At 37.5% G+C, this 14,123-nt stretch overlaps 1 long non-coding RNA gene across 2 annotated transcripts in view; it reads left to right on the top strand.

Moving 5' to 3' along the window:
- LOC149749812 (uncharacterized) overlaps positions 1-14,123 on the top strand; it is an 80,026-nt gene that overhangs the window by 20,755 nt on the left and 45,148 nt on the right. The window lies entirely within an intron of this gene.

Below are 14,123 nucleotides of genomic sequence, written 5' to 3'. Positions count from 1 at the left end.
GATCATATGGTTTTTCTTCTCAGTGTGTTAATATGGTGTATCACATTGATTTATTTGTGTATATTGAAGTATCCTTGCATCCCTGAGATAAATCCCACTTGGTCATGGTGTATGATCCTTTTAATGTGTTGTTGGATTCCGTTTGCTAGTATTTTCTTGAGGATTTTTGCATCTATATTCATCAGTGATATTGGTCTGTAATTTTCTTTGTTTGTAGTATCTTTGTCCGGTTTTGGTATCAGGGTGATGGTGGCCTCATAGAATGAGTTTGGGAGTATTCCTTCCTCCGCAATTTTTTGCAAGAGTTTGAGAAGGACGGGTGTTAGCTCTTCTCTAAATGTTTGATAGAATTCACCTGTGAAGCCATCTGGTCCTGGACTTTTGTTTTTTGGAAGATTTTTAATCACAGTTTCAATTTCATTACTTGTGATTGGTCTGTTCATATTTTCTATATGGTTCAGTCTTGGAAGGTTATACCTTTCTAAGAATTTGTCCATTTCTTCCAGGTTGCCCATTTTATTGGCATAGAGTTGCTTGTAGTAGTCTCTTAGGATGCTTTGTATTTCTGCAGTGTCTGTTGTAACTTCTCCTTTTTCATTTCTAATTTTATTGATTTGAGTCCTCTCCCTCTTTTTCTTGATGAGTCTGGCTAATGGTTTATCAATTTTGTTTATCTTCTCAAAGAACCAGCTTTTAGTTTTATTGATCTTTGCTATTGTTTTGTCTCTATTTCATTTATTTCTGCTCTGATCTTTATGATTTCTTTCCTTCTGCTAACTTTGGGTTTTGTTTGTTCTTCTTTCTGTAGTTCCTTTAGGTGTAAGGTTAGATTGTTTATTTGAGATTTTTCTTGTTACTTGAGGTAGGCTTGTATAGATATAAACTTCACTTTTAGAACTGCTTTTGCTGCATCCGATAGGTTTTGGATCATCTTGTTTTCGTTGTCATTTGTGTCTAGGTATTTTTTGATTTCCTCTTTGATTTCTTCAGTGATCTCTTATTTAGTAACGTATTGTTTAACCTCCATGTGTCTGTTTTCCCCTGGAATTCATTTCTAATCTCATAGCATTGTGGTTAGAAAAGATGCTTGATATGATTTCAATTTTCTTCACTTTACTGAGACTTGATATGTGACCCAAGATGTGATCTATCCTGGAGAAGGTTCCATGTGCACTTGAGAAGAAAGTGTAATCTGCTGTTTTTGGATGGAACATCCTATAAATATCAATTAAATCTATCTTGTCTATTGTGTCATTTAAAGCTTCTGTTTCCTTATTTATTTTCATTTTGGATGATCTGTCCATTGGTGTAAGTGAGGTGTTAAAGTCCCCCACTAGTGTGTTACTGTTGATTTCCTCTTTTATGGCTGTTAGCAGTTGCCTTATGTATTGCGGTGCTCCTTTGTTGGGTGCATATATATTTATAATTGTTGTATCTTCCTCTTGGATTGATCCCTTGATCATTAGGTAGTGTCCTTCCTTGTCTCTTGTAACATTCTCTATTTTAAAGTCTATTTTATCTGATATGGGTATTGCTACTCCAGCTTTCTTTTGATTTCCATTTGCATGGAATATCTTTTCCATCCCCTCACTTTCAGTCTGTATGTGTCCCTATGTCTGAGTGGGTCTCTTGTAGACAACATATGTATGGGTCTTGTTTTTGTATCCATTCAGCAAGCCTGTGTGTTTCGGTTGGAGCATTTAATCCACTCACGTTTAAGGTAATTATCAATATGTATGTTCCTATGACCATTTTCTTAATTGTTTTAGGTTTGTTTTTGTAGGTCCTTTTCTTCTCTTGTGTTTCCCACTTAGAGAAGTTCCTGTAGCATTTGTTGGAGAGCTGGTTTTGTGGTGCTGAATTCTCTTGGCTTTTGCTTGTCTGTGAAGCTTTTGATTTCTCCATTGAATCTGAATTAGATCCTTGCCGGGTAGAGTAATCTTGGTTGTAGGTTCTTCCCTTTCATCACTTTAAGTATATCATGTCACTCCCTTGTGGCTTGTAGAGTTTCTGATGAGAAATCAGATGTTCACCTTATGGGAGTTCCCTTGTATGTTATTTGTTGTTTTTCCCTTGTTGCTTTCAGTAAGTTTTCTATGTCTTTAATTTTTGCCAATTTGATTACTATGTGTCTCAGCGTGTTTCTCCTTGGGTTTATCCTGTATGGGACTCTCTGCTCTTCCTGGACTTGGGTGGCTATTTCCTTTCCTATGTTAGGGAAGTGTTCGACTATAATCTCTTCAAATATTTTCTCGGGTCCTTTCTGTCTCTCTTCTCCTTCTGGGACCCCTATAATGCGAGTGTTGTTGCGTTTAATGTTGTCCCAGAGGTATCTTAGGCTGTCTTCATTTCTTTTCATTCTTTTTTCTTTATTCTGTTCCGCAGCAGTGAATTCCACCATTCGGTCTTCCAGGTCACTTATCCATTCTTCCGCCTCGGTTATTCTGCTATTGATTCCTTCTAGTGTAGTTTGCATTTCAGTTATTGTATTGTTCATCTCTGTTTGTTTGTTCTTTAATTCTTTTAGGTTTTTGTTAAACATTTGTTGCATCTTCTCAATCTTTGCCTCCATTTTTTTTCCAAGGTCCTGGATCATCTTCACTATCATTATTCTGAATTCTTTTTGTGGAAGATTGCCTATCTCTACTTCATTTAGTTTTTTTTTCTGGGGTTTTAACTTGTTCCTTCATCTGGTACATAGCCCTCTGCCTTTTCATCTTGTCTCTCTTTCTGTGAATGTGGTTTTTTTCCCATAGGCTGCAGGATTGTAGTTCTTGCTTCTGCTGTGTGCCCTCTGGTGGGTGAGGCTATCTGAGTGGCTTGTGCTAGTTTCCTGATGGGAGGGACTGGTGGTGGGTAGAGCTGGCTGTTGCTCTGGTGGGCAGAGCTCAGTAAAACTTTAATCTGCTTTTCTGCTGATGGGTGTGGCTGGGTTCCCTCCCTGTTGGTTGTTTGGCCTGAGGCAACCCAACACTGGAGCCCACCTGGACTCTTTGGTGGGGCTAATGGCGGACTCTGGGAGGGCTCACGCCAAGGAGTACTTCTGCTGCCAGTGTCCTTCTCCTCACGGTGAGCCGCAGCCACCCCATGCCTCTGCAGGAGAGCCCCCAACACTAGCAGGTAGGTCTGGTTCAGTCTCCTCTGGGGTCACTGCTCCTTCCCCTGGGTCCTGATGTGCACACTACTTTGTGTGTGCCCTCCAAGAGTGGAGCCTCTGTTTCCCCCAGTCCTGTCGAAGTCCTCTAATCAAATCCCGCTAGCCTTCAAAATCTGATTCTCTAGGAATTTCTCCTCCCATTGCTGGACCCGCAGGTTGGGAAGCCTGACATGGGGCTCAGAACCTTCACTCCATTGGGTGGACTTTTGTGGTATAGTTCTCCAGTTTGTGAGTCATCCACCCATCAGTTATGGGATTTGATTTTATTGTGATTGCACCCCTCCTACCATCTCATTGTGGTTTCTCCTTTATCTGTGGTAGTGGCGTATCCTTTTTGGTCAGTTCCAGTGTCTTCCTGTCGACGATTGTTCAGCAATTAGTTGTGATTCTGGTGTTCTGGCAAGAGGGAGTCCTGATCCCTTACTTGAAACACCTATCTTTCCAAAGATTATGACAAGAAGAAGGTTCAAGTAAATAATAACGTTTCTTCACTTTAATGATAACTTAGAAACTCCACTTCCTTTTGCACCACCCTGGTCTCGCAGCTCCCGCCCCTGCTCCTCGGACCAGGTCCCCTATTTATTTTTTTAATACATCTTATTTGGAGTATAATTGCTTTACAGTGCTATGTTAGTTTCTGTTGTACAACAAAGTGAATCAGCCATATGCATACATATATCCCCACATCCCCTCCCTCTTGAGTCTCCCTCCCACCCTCCCTGTCCCACCCCTCTAGGTCTTCGAAAAGCACCGAGCTGATCTCCCTGTGCTATGTGGCTGCTTCTCACTAGCTATCTATTTTACATTTGGTAGTGTATATATGTCCATGCCACTCTCTCACTTCAATCCAGCTTACCCTTCTCCCTCCCCATGTCCTCAAGTCCATTCACTATGTCTGCATTTTTATTCCTGCCCAGCCACTAGGTTCATCAGTACCATTTTTTTTTTTTAGATTCCATATATATGTGTTAGCATGCGATCTTTGTTTTTCTCTTTCTGACTTACTTCACTCTGTATCACAGACTCTAGGTCTATCCTCCTCACTACAAATAACTCAATTTCATTTCTTTTCATGGCTGAGTAATATTCCATTGAATATATGTGCCACATCTTCTTTATCCATTCATCTGTCAGTGGACATTTAGGTTGCTTACATGTCCTGGCTATTATAAATGGTGCTGCAATGAATATTGTGGTACATATCTCCTTTTGAATTATGGTTTTCTCAGGGTATATGCCCAATAGTGGGATTGCTGGGTCATATGGTAGTTCTAAATTTAGTTTTTTAAGGAAACTCCATACTCTTGTCCATAGTGGTTGTATCAATTTACATTCCCACCAACAGTGTAGGAGGGTTCCCTTTGCACCGCACCCTTTCCAGCATTTATTGTTTCTAGATCCTTTGATGGTGGCCATTCTGACTGGTGTGAGGTGATACCTCATTGTAGTTTTGATTTGCATTTCTCTAATAATTAGTGATATTGAGCATCTTTTCATGTGCCTCTTGGCTATCTGTATGTCTTCTTTGGTGAAATGTCTATTTAGGTCTTCCACCCATTTTTTAATTGAGTTGTTTGTTTTTCGATATTGATCTCCATGAGCTGTTTGTATATTTTGGAGATTAATCATTTAGATTTATAACTAGAACCAAATATATACTTAAGGACAACTTGTAAATATGAAAAATAATGATTTTGACTATGTATCCTAAATATAGAAATTACCTAATGAATATATTTAAAAGTAATTTTAATCTTCATAGCAGTGATGTGGCCCAGGGTTATTTTTGGCAAGCAGAAAATTAGACAAAGAGTTGTATACAAAGAGTATTGAAGAAATTGTAGAATATCAGTTTTTCCTTTAAGATCGGTATACTTTTAATCAGCTTGTGTTAGCATAGGAGAGAGAGACCCCAAAAGAAGTAAAGAATAATTATCAAAAGTATATATACCTAGTCTTCAAATTTCAACTGGATTGAGAAAACTTATATTCTTCTAATGATTTCCCAAATGGCAACTCCAGAAGTTTTTGGAAAATCCCAGTGTATTATAGGCACAATTATTTTTCAGAGTAAATTAAATCTAGAAACCTTGGCTTATTAAACCCAGACTTTTCAGATTTTGTAACCTGTTATTTTACTGATTTTTTGGAGCAGGGGAAATAGAAAGACTCTCATACCAAAATTCACCAAAATTTCTTGACCAGCTAAACTGGTATTGAAAGTAAAATCATGCAGTTTCAGAAGTATTTATTTAATCTTTAAAAAACAGTTTCAATGGAACTTCACTATTATTTAAAGAAGAAAAAAATCAGTATGATTTTTGGCATTATTTTCAAATTTGGATTTATGAAACTGTTTAGCAATGCTGTGAAACAAATTCTTTTTACTCTATTTTTTTGAAAAATATCTTTTAAATAACGAATCGAAAATTTTTTGGCTGGAATTTGTTGCTATAATTCCATAAAAGGACATCAGTTGATCATGCTTTTCTTCTGAGGTTGGGGAAATTTTACCTCTTCTACTTTATACTCCTGTGATAGGAGCATTTAACATTTAAATGCTCTTTTAACTGATCTGGCATATTACAGGTTACAGGGTATGAGAGGAAAATTAAGTTTACATATATACCATATATAAAGCAGATTTTCATTAATAATACATATTTATTTCAAAAGTAATAGTAATGGTAATAGTAAGTAATAATAAAGAATGGATGATCAGACAAGAGCATGATAACCATGAAGCAATCTCAAAATGATTTTTTGGTAAATAATATGGTTTGACGTATGAGAAGTGGTATGTGTTGAAACATGAAATTCTTCAAGCATTCTTTGATGATGATAGCATTCCTTAGGAATTTTTTAAAAATATTTTATGTACACCAAAAATACCAGTTTCATATTTTATCACTGTTAGAAAAAAAGGCTTTCCAGTAGTTTTCCTTTGGGTTGTAATTTTTTCCAGGGGCAGAAACTATGACAGATTATCCATTTCCACAAAAGTGAAGCTAGTCCACCATTCTGTGTTCAATCAAAGGTACAGTTCATCTATAAAGTGTTGTCATTGTGTGTTTCATGTAGAGAAAGAAACTAGTATGTCATAAATGCGCTGCAGTTATTTTCCATTTCTTGTTTCAACAGCAATAAAAGGAGAGAGAGAGTTACACATTTATTTACTTGTCAGACTGGACAAAGTTCTTCAGAAAGAAAAATCGTATGCTACCTTAACCACTTTAGCAATTTTTGCAATCCAAAAGGAAAAAAAAAAAGATTGATTTCTGTTTAGCCTGTTTTTTTTTTATTCTGTGGGTAACACTATTTTTTTTTCCTAGACATTTCTCTCCCTCAAAATTAAGGGGTTATTTTAGAACCATTTTACAGTGTTTCTTGAAAAACTAAAGTTCTCTAGGAGACTGTCTGTTCTGTACTTGAATATGTAAGTACTAACCATGTCTGAAGGTATTGAGATAATAGATACATTCTGTTTACGTGCTTTGTAGTGAGCTATTGTTCTTAAGCCTGTAAGATGCAGCTACAAAGAAGATGTAAATGGAGAATTCACTGAATAAGCCAGAAAGAGTGTTACCAAACTAGACCTTTGGGTCCACTTGCCCACACACAGTAAAGCCAAGCTCTTGTGAAGGAGAGTGCAGCCTTTATTGAAAGGCCAAGTAAGGACCTGAACTCTCCCATGGATTTCAGGGAAGGGTTTTTAAAGGCAAGATGAGGGAGATAGTTGCAGGGTGCCTGGTAAGCTCCTGCATAATTCTCTGATTGGTTGATGGTGAGTTAACAGGATGGCGACAAGGGATTAACATCATCAGTCCTCAGGCCCCAGCTGGTCTGGGACCTACGTGCTTATAGTCATCATGCAGTTAGCTTCTTCTGTCTAGTGGGGGTTTTAGTATATGCAAAACAACTCAAGAGTATGTGTCAGATGCTGTTATCTATGTCCTTCAGGGAGGAACTAAAGATTCTGTGACTGTAAATTGTTACCATTTCTCCTGGTCCAACTACTATTTTTTGTTACTACGTGTTCACATTCTTTCAATCATTAATTCTTGAGCCAGCCTTTTATGACTCAGTGGAGGCCTGGGGGAATAAATATTTTCTACAAACAAGAGGCAGGCGGAGGACATGTGGCCGGGGTGGGGGTGGTGGGGACGTTTGTCCTGGGAAGGCCCCACAAGGTCCTGCTCAGTTATAAGAAGAGAGAGAATTCTCTTTTTAGGCATTTATTAAGTATAACACTGTGTTCACTTTTTAAAATCTAATAATTGGCATCATTTGGAGAATAATACACTAATTCTAGAGGCAGAACAAAGAAAAGGTACATTGCCTCCCTTTTAAAATATTTACTTCTCTGATTAAGTAAAATCCAAAGAAAAACACAATGTAGATATGGGATACAATATCTTTCATAACCAGCAATGGTGATAAGACTTTCCAAAGAAGGATTCATCTACTTCAGTGAAGCTCCATGAGCCTATGGGGAAGAGCCCTTTTCTGCAACTTGCATTTTTAGATATTTTTAACATCCTATGGAGTGTGGGTTCCTGGTGTTATCATATGTCAGGCCTTATTAATCAGACCATTTTATACAGATTGCCATCTGCAAACACATCTGTAACTGGGTCAACGTTGTTCTGATTAAATTACCATGACTATTTTTCTTTCTTCGTCTTTCCTTTTTAAACATGGGATGTGAAGCCTCAGATTCATACTAACGTAACATTTATCATCCATATGTGCCAATTTTCTTCTTTGAGGCAAAGCATGACAAATCATTTAAGTGTTCACATTAGGAGTGCTAATCCTCTATGTCAGGAGTAGTCAAACTATAATCTGTCAGCCAAATTAAGGCTGCAGTTTACTTTTCTATAACCTGTAGGCTAAGAATTGTTTTTACATTTTTACAAGGTTGTTACCCCCCAAAAAAAAGAATCTGTGATGGCGACCTTACGCCATGCAAAGCGTAAAATATTTACTATCTGGCCATTTAAGAAAAAAAAATTGGCAGATCCCTGTTATATCTGATGGCATTTATATATGCAAACATACAAAATGTTCCTCTTTTGTTAAATCTCTCATTTTCAGCTCTGACATTTTTTCCTTAGGCTTGCAGCCTATTACCCTTCTCTTGTTTCATATGCCATAGGCACTAGAGAAGAGTGTGTTGTTGCTCATGTGTGTAATCAAATGAATTTAAATACAATTAACAGGGCTTCCCTCGTGGCACAGTGGTTGAGAGTCTGCCTGTTGATGCAGAGGACACGGGTTCGTGCCCCGGTCCGGGAAGATTCCACATGCCACGGAGTGGCTGGGCCCGTGAGCCATGGCCACTGAGCCTGTGCGTCTGGAGCCTGTGCTCCGCAACGGGAGAGGCCACAACAGTGAGAGGCCCGCGTACCGCAAAAAAAAAAATAATAATACAATTAACATATGTCCTTTGTTTTTCACCCCTCTAGTGATGTAGTTAATTTAGTAATATTTGATTTATTTCATTCATTTTACCCAGAAAATATTAATAAACTATATATGTGTACAGCAAATAAGGTACAACCCCTGACCTCACATGCTTATAGTTTGTGAAGACAGAAAATTAAATAGGCATCACAATCCCTTATCAAAATATTCAGTACTACTATATAACGTAGAGCAGGTCATAGTAGAGAGACAAAATCAAATGGTGAATATTATGGAAGGCATTTGGAGAACTTGAACTCTGCATTCTGAAGGCCTACTTGAAATTGTCCAAATGTAGGAGAAATATAGGGAGAGGAAGTTTATGTAAGGTTCCAGGGTTGTAGAGAAATGGTCCATTCTAGAGTGAAAACGATACAGTGCATGATTGGAAAGCTGGACATTTATAACCAAATTTCTAGCTTCATAGAGCCATAAACAGGGACAATGTGATTGTCCCAATATTTTCAAGAAAAAGTAAATAATTTTCTAGTAGTTGTAGCTTCTTATTGACTTAAAAAATAAAGAAAAGAGAAAGATGGTGATAAAACATATATTTTCATGACAGCAAATCCTTAGACCTTTAGAGAAAACCATTTAACTAGAAAGCAGTTGTTCCATTAGAAAATAAAGCTCACTGGCAGTGTCATTTGGAACGTATAAGCAGTGTCAGTTTTCTTCTCTTAGGGAGTAAATGGTCAGCCATGCAGGTGTTATCAGCAGTAACGAGGCACTTCAGACTAGGGGATGTAGAGACCGAAGAGTGGGGTTTCATTTTATTTTCTCCAGTACATACAATCTTATTAACTTGAAAATTAAAGCTAAATAGTTGGTTTCCCATTGCTTACTCTTAGCTGTGCTGTAGCCACTAGCCAAATATGACTATTAAAATTCAATTAACTTAAATTGATTTGAAAACTCAGTTTCTTAGTCACACCAGCCACACTTCAGATGCTCAACAGCTACATGTGGCTAGTGGCTACTGTATTGGGCAATGGAGATTTGGACATTTCCATCATCATAGAGTGTTATCTTGGAAAGGACTGGCAGTTGCATTAATTACAGTAAAGTCATTTCTGTTAAGTTCTCTAAATAGATGTTATTTGTCATACCCATTCAGACAAGTTTTTCTTTTGTTATTGTACTTAAAGGTTCAATCTTTGAATTTCAGTTCTTTTTGTCTTAGCTAGATATGAATTCCTTCAAAGTTTTCTTCTTCACATGGGATCCACAACATACAAAGCATTTGCAACCATATTTACTTCTCAATACTTAGATATTAAATGTTTTCATTGGAAGTTAACATAAAGAAAACATATGAAGTTAACATAAAGAAAACATATGAAGTTAACATAAAGAAAAGCGCCTATAGCTCAGTAAATCATCTCAAAGTGAACCCATACATGGACCCTAAGTAAAGTCAAGAAACAGAATATCCTTTGCTATAATTGTATTTATTGAGTAATTAATGTTTTTGAAAGAGTAGATTTTTAAGTTCTTTCTGTTTTTTTAATGTGATTAAATTTAAAGCTTCACTGAGAAAATTTTGGTTTATTCAAGAAATAGTTAGACAGTTTTCTAATTATCAGTTTTTCTCTTATTTTCTTCCTTCATGATGCTCATAATGTTGGCCTCCTTTGTTAATTATATTAATTCTCACCTCCTTAGCCATAGTTTAGAGATGTATATGGAGCTGAGGGGAGTGTAGACAAAGGCCAAATAATAAAATATTGAAGTTATCATATTCTACAGTTTAATTCTTTGACTGTTGGTTTTTACTAGCATTCCATATTCTGAAAATCTGAAAAACACATATTCTGAAAAACACATCTAAATGATACAACCACATACTAAGTGAGAATGGCCAGATATATTATTAATTTTTTTAGAGTAACCTTTTCTTTGAAGTATAACAGTCATGCAGAAATGTAATCCAACATCAGAGACGTTGAATGTCATTAAAAATATTCTTCCACAATTTAAAAAGCTGCAAGGTACTCCATCCCACAGATGTACCATGATTTAGCTTTCTAACTCCTCTTGCAGTTTTCTGGCTTTTTACCTAGTCGTCTTACCCCTCTTTCCATAATTCTGCAAAAATGAATTCATCTGTGTTTAATATCTTTGTGCCAATTTCCAATTTTTCCTTAGAATAAAATTCCTAGAGGCGGAATTTCTGAGTCAAAAGGCATGTGCATTTTTTGTTTGTTTGTTTGTTTTTTGCGATACGCAGGCCTCTCACTGTTGTGGCCTCTCCTGTTGCAGAGCACAGGCTCTGGATGTGCAGGCTCAGCAGCCATGGCTCACGGGCCCAGCCGCTCCGCGGCATGTGGGATCTTCCCGAACCGGGGCACGAACCCGTGTCCCCTGCGTCGGCAGGCGGACTCTCAACCACTGTGCCACCAGGGAAGCCCCCTAATAAACCATATCTAAAATAAAATTTCACTGAATCAGTTTGAGAAGTAGGCCAGTCTTCATTGTAGGTGTTTAACAGCAATGGTAGTTTGATAGTTTGAAGTGAAAATTAATTTCCACAGGTATTCATCACAGTTTTACTTATTATAGATGAAGCATTCTTAATTGAGTATTTGTAGACACTTAGGATGAGCTTTAAATTATTTGACTCCCTGAAATAGTATGCAAATCCTGAGGTTGTGTATATATTGGGATGGTCCATACCTTGATCATATAGATTAATCTACTTAATTTCTAAATTTGTTCTTCCTTCTCTATCCCTGTCACCACTTCCCTAATTCAAGGCTTCAGCATGTCTTACACAAATTGGTTTGTTGTACTTGGGCAGGGGAACATGGCTTGTCCCACTAAAGCCATCTTTTATATAACCATTGGAGAGCTCTAGCAGCTATGGAAAATACATGGTAAAGATGAATATAAGCATTAATTTGATTATCTTGTCAATTCCCTGTAGTGGTTCACATCTGAACTATAACTGGTGAACAAGTTTTGCTGTCATCTGCTCCAGGTGGAAAAGTTCATCCTTTGTCTCTCTTTACTTTGAACTCAGTGTTTTCCAGCTCTTTGGCATGTTCTTTCTTATCCCTGTCCCCCTAGATATCTCTATTAATACTATATAATTTGACTAAGGCATTCCCTTCTTTTCTTCAGGAATCCTTCACAGGCTGTTACTTTTCTTCATGCCTCTCTAACTCATACCTGGCACTATCTCTATCATTATAATTACCATAGCATGTGTGTGCAACTTTAGTGTGTGTGTATATCATGTTTCACTTGCCATTGATCTTCTTGAAAGTAGGGCCTATGTTATTAATTTTTATATTCCTGGAGTCAGGCACAAGACCTGGGACACCAAAGGTGCTCAATAAATATATGGCAAATGAGTGAATGAATGAAAATGGATTTTCAGGTCTGCTCATTAATTTAAAATAATTCATTTCAACTAGAACTTGTTTTTATAATATACACACTAAAGACCTGATAATTTTAATTCTCATAATATGACTTCTGAAATTATAATACGTTTAACTTGGTGAACTTTTTATGGTAAGAACATGCAAGTCTCACAGTCATATGTGTCTGGACCCCTTTACACCAGCATTTGAAGAGATCAGAAAGGTCATCATTTCACAACTGAGGAATGGTTGGGGGGTGTTAAATTCAGTGGGTAGGTGTGAAGCAGCATGGTATTATATCACCCCAATTTACCAGTACTGTACACCAGGGTCAAAGACATTGGACCGCTTTGATCCTTACATTTCCCCTCTTTAAAGTGAAATAATGATGACCAGTTCACAGAGAGCTCCTTTCATCGTTTTGGTATATTCCCTACCACACTATCTCCAATGTAGTTTTTTGTTTGAATTAATGGGGAAGAAAAGGAAAGGAAAGGAAGAGAGAGAAAAAAAGGAGAGAATTAGTTAAAACTACAAAACTTATAAAAGTAGTAGAATCTAATATTTATTGTTATCTTTTACTGTTTGTGCTTTTTAAGTGTGGTCTTTGGTGACCACATAGTATTCCTTAACGAGAATGCACCATATGTGTTTAACAGCATCCCCATTTTGGGACAGTAGGAAAGTTTCCATTTTTAGCCACGTACGTGTAATACGGCCTTGAGGGTGGAGCTTTGCCTGTATGTTTGGAATCACTGCCATACTGTTGGCTCTGAGGGATGGAAGGCTCTCCTGTAGATACTCCAAAACTCTGCACCTGTGTGCCTTGCCGCAGCAGTGTGTCGGTCCCTCTTCACCAGCAACTCTCTGACCATCCATTACAGTTGAGAGTAGCCATCTTTCAAGAGAATGGAAACTGTCTCATCCCCCTTCATACACTACTTGGACCTTCTTCTTGTGCTCATGAGGCACTTTTGAGAACTTGACTCTCTCTTGATCCCTTCAAGGGGATCCAGTATGTGTGGTGGCATTTCTGACCTCTGAGAGGGAAACAGCTGTATTTGAAAATATGAAGTTAGTAGATGAGCAAGATGCTCTTTGGGAAAGAAGAACGAATGTTTTCTTTGAGAAGTTAAGCAGTCACTGTAACGTACAGTAGACGATTCATGTCTCTGTGTAAATTGAATTGTGATTATCTTTCCCATACACTCAAAGCCTTATTTATTTTGAGTACATTATATAGATGCTGCTATCCACAGGATGCAGAGAGGATCCTATGTAATGTGTCAGCCTCGACACTGCAATAGAAAGAACTCATTTGCTTACCATGTTATACGTACTGGTCTGCATTTCCCCAGGCTGTGAATTACTCCCTTCCAGGGAATTTCTGCCTTGGAAGGATCATTAACTCTTTGAGGGTACCAGCAAACCAGGTAGCAGATTCACCTTTTGTGAACTAAAATTCTAAATCCAGAAAAGACTATGAGAGTTCTGAAGTCCATCTCCCTATCTTTGTAAGAGGATCATCTCAGTAAGGAATGATTAAGGTTGTGATTTTTAAGGAGGCATTCCTAGATTCAATTCCTTCCTCCATAAGGTTTAAAATTCCTCTATGCCTCAGTTTTCTCATAGGTAAATAATATCTACCATATAGTTTATTATGAGGATTAAATGATAAATAGAACTTAGATACTAATAAGAGCTCAATAGGGAATTCCCTGGCAGTCCAGTGGTTAGGACTCTGTGCTTCTACTGCAAGGGCCACAGGTTCAATCCCTGGTCTGGGAACTAAGATCCCACATGCTGTGTGGTGTGGCCAAAAAAAAACAAAAAAACAAAAAAACCCCACAAACTCAATAAAAGCTAGCTATCATATTATTAGTCTTATTATTATTGTCATTATTAATTTGATGAGCTTCAGAAAAAATTGTGCACCTTTCTTCATGCCGTTGAGACCTGACTGTCCCTTTAAAACCTGCTACTCTGAAATAATAACCAACCCCAAGTAAACCTAGTCAGTGGAGAAGAATTACAGCCATTTTCTTTCCTTTTTTTTTTTTAACTTTAAAAAAAGAGCATTACAGATAACCCCAGTTATACAGATTTTTTCTTGTGTCATTCCATTTAAGCTC

Source organism: Delphinapterus leucas, chromosome 3 (assembly GCF_059928025.1).
Source record: "Delphinapterus leucas isolate spDelLeu-1000000601 "Yukka" chromosome 3, BTC_Dleu_Yukka2, whole genome shotgun sequence".
Lineage (NCBI taxonomy): Eukaryota > Metazoa > Chordata > Mammalia > Artiodactyla > Monodontidae > Delphinapterus > Delphinapterus leucas.
This window is presented reverse-complemented; position numbering and strand designations above follow the sequence as displayed.